Source organism: Triticum aestivum, chromosome 2B (assembly GCF_018294505.1).
Source record: "Triticum aestivum cultivar Chinese Spring chromosome 2B, IWGSC CS RefSeq v2.1, whole genome shotgun sequence".
Lineage (NCBI taxonomy): Eukaryota > Viridiplantae > Streptophyta > Magnoliopsida > Poales > Poaceae > Triticum > Triticum aestivum.
The window spans coordinates 17,870,005-17,873,399 of record NC_057798.1 but is presented as its reverse complement, the minus strand read 5'-3'; positions in this window follow the sequence as shown (position 1 = coordinate 17,873,399).

Below are 3,395 nucleotides of genomic sequence, written 5' to 3'. Positions count from 1 at the left end.
GTTCTATTTTTAAGTTATTTATTTATGCCCAGCGTACACTAATTTCAGTACTCTGTTAGTAGAGTGCACTTCAGTTTCCCTGAGAAAACTGAAAACTGCTATATTCAGATTGTGCTTGGCACGGCTGTACCTGCAAATTTTGGTTCCTTGCATGGCTGTACCTAGAGACCAGTAGCAAACTTGGGGCACTTCAGAATTCAGAGGACCAGATAGAGGATGGGATGCGATGCAACTGCGGCATATCAACCGACATGGCGGCGACAGTGGCTCAACGGTAACGCAGCGGCTGCAGCTCGACGGTGACGACGCGGAGGCGGCAACGTTGGACGTAACGTGGCGGTGATGACGGCGGCGACAGCTTGACGGCGACGAAACTGCTGCAGCTCAATTTTTGGCGCGAGAAGATTCAGAGTATAGAGAAACAAGCAAGTTCGTTGGACCCTCCTGTTCGTTTGTTGGTGAGCAGCAGAAGTCCGTTGGATGGGATGGAAAGTGAATGAATGGTTGATTTTGGCCCGTACGGCAGGCACTGCAGACGAGCCGCGTCCGTAGACATAGCATGCGCACAACCACACTGAAATCCTATCCTATCTGTCCACAAGCGTGCTCTACTCCGCTGACTATAGTGAACAAAACGGCGGTTCAGAAGTCTAACACTATGTTAAACCGATGATTTGGTTAACTAAACGAGCCATATTATTTCAATATAAAGTTTACATGTATGCCGCGTGCAGTAAGCAATATTGGACAAGTGAGAGAAGAGAGATACCTTCCATTGTGTCGGCTTCCATTCATGATAACTTGAGGACTGAACCCCGTTCGTACAGAGCCAACAAAAGAAATTCCTAAGAAGAAACCCAACGGAACATGATAGTGGGTGGCGGATCCATCGCATAGAACATTATAAAGGCTGGCATTACACCAAGTCAGGCAATCATGCACTATTCTTTCTTTCTACACACGCACACACATGTATCATCGGTTGGTAAGGAAACATGATAGTGGGTGGTGAATCCATCATCATATTGACGACAGTGCATAATCCAATGACTAGCTAGCAGCGAGGATGTGCTGCCTGCAAGAGGATGTTGCCGGGCGCACGGAGAGTAGCGTCCTCTGCTGCTCGGCGCAACAGCAGCCACGTCACCCCGAGCGGCGTCCGCGCTCCTTGGCAGGATAAAGGCATGGAGCGGAGCGGTGGTAGCAGCGGAAGAGACAGGTTGAAGCCGGAGAAGCGGATGCTGCTGCGGTTGAAGGTGAGCAGACCACAAGCTTTGAAGTTTGACCTTGGAAGAAAACAAATGGAATGGCTGCCAAATTTGGCTGTTTCTAATGCTTGCATATGAGTAAATGAAGGATTGCTGCCAACTCGAGTTGCAGTGGTGAAGAAGAAGAGGAATTTGCATCATCACCAAGAAAGACAAGAAAGAGAGCACAAGGAAAGGGCGGAGGCTGCTGCAGGCGTCCCTGTGGTGAAGCCCCTTGGTGGTGTGGGCCGGCGGAGGTGCTGCGGTTAGGATTCGGAGCCGTCCTGCATCTGGGCGCTCGCGCCGCCATGGCCGGTGGGCTTGGTCTTGGATCTGGCCGCTGTCCTGCCTTGTCGAACAGAGGGAAGGGCCGTCCATGGCGATGGTCTCCTTCCATTGTGATGGCCTGGCTGCAGAAAATCCAGAAGAAAAAGAAGAGGGGAGGAGGATGGAGGGCGTACCTCTGGCGTCTAGGTGCTGCAGCCCGTCGCCGGCGTCGAGGGCCACCACATCCCATCCATCCATGGGTGGGTGTGGGGCTAGGGTTCTGCCCCCATCCGTCCATCCATCCATGGGTCGGGTCGGACCTTCATGGCCGACCTCGAGGACATCCATGGGTGTAGGACATCGCGCCGGTGCCGCTTTGGATCTGCGCGTCGCTCGATCTGGAGCCGTCCCTCCCCTCCCCTCCCCTCCCATCCCATCCCATCCCCTCTCCTCCCCTCCCTTGGGAGAGGAGAGGAGAGGAGAGGAGAGAAGCTGAGGGTGGAGCGGCGGCGCTGGAGGGAGAGGAGGCCGCCGGAGTTGGGGTTGGGGCGGCGGCGGGGCAGAGGGGGAGAGCGGTGGTGGTTGGGGAATCAATCGTGGGAGGAGGAGTGCGTTTGGTTTGAAAAAGAGGAGCAGCCGTCGTGCGCATAGGACCAGCGCACCAGAAAAGCAACCGCCGCCGATGAAGACAAGCATAGATCAAAGACACATAGAACGAAGACCGGATGGATCCGCCAAAAGACAAAACGCCGATCTACACGCCCTCCGACGACGCTTGAAGCATCATCGTGTTGATTAGAAATGTAGGATTTCCCCAAGTACCATGATTTTCGTGTTCTTGTATGACCGGTCACCAGAGACGGGCCGAGAGAGGATGATAAATCAGAAGCGGACGCGTCCGCGGACCAATGGGAGGCCTCTATACCGCGCCCTCCTCTTCCACTGCCGCTGCTGCCTGCGATGTCCGGAGAGCGACAAGGTACCCCGACGTGTCTTCAAGGTCATCGTCCTCTTGGCGGACGAGCTGCTCCGGCGGGAGGATCAGCTTCGACAGGGCATGCGGGGCAGGCGGCCCTGGTGCCGTTGGTGCATCAGGCACTTCCACGCCGCGTGCTACGCTCCGCTGGACATGAGGGCGGTGTTGGCCGCCGCCCTTCGTAACTGGCCGACGACGTCCTCGTAGCTCTTGTCGTCCCGAAACTACTGATGGCCGATAATGTTGCACCGACCGCCCGGGTGGGTGCGGTGCTCCTCCGTCGTGGCGCCGGGGACCAACATCGGGTAGCCGTCCTTGTCGATCCTGCAGTTGTGGGGGAGGTGGCACCATGGCGGCACGAGGAGGCCAAACCGATAGAGCTCCTCCGTCTCTGTCTTGCGGTGGCTCGACGATCAAGAGATGCGGTTCTTTCCGTCGCCTCCCCCACTGAAGCTGCTGCTGCCGTCGTAGAACGCATCATCGGGAGAGGGGCTTGGAGAGCGTTGGGTGTGGACGGCGGGGTGAGGACGACAGGGCCTTTTAGAGCCCACCGGGCGACAGTGCAGGTAGGCGGACGGGCGGCCGGTGTTACTCCGTAGTAATGGCGACGGCCTGACAGGGGGCCTCGGGAACCGACGCCACGCGGGCTCACGAGGTAGGTACGTGGACTGGCGTCCGGAGTGATTTGAGCCAAACCGGTTGTGGGGGAGGTGGCACCCTGGCGGCACGAGGAGGCCAAACCGGTCCTCCGTCTCTGTCTTGCCGAGGCTCGACGACCAGGAGCTGCGGTTGTCTCCGTCCCCTCCGCCACCGGAGCTGCCGCCGCCGTCGTAGAACGCATCATCGGGAGAGGGGCTTGGAGAGCGTCGGGGTGTGGGTGGTGGGGTGAGGACGATGGGGGCTTG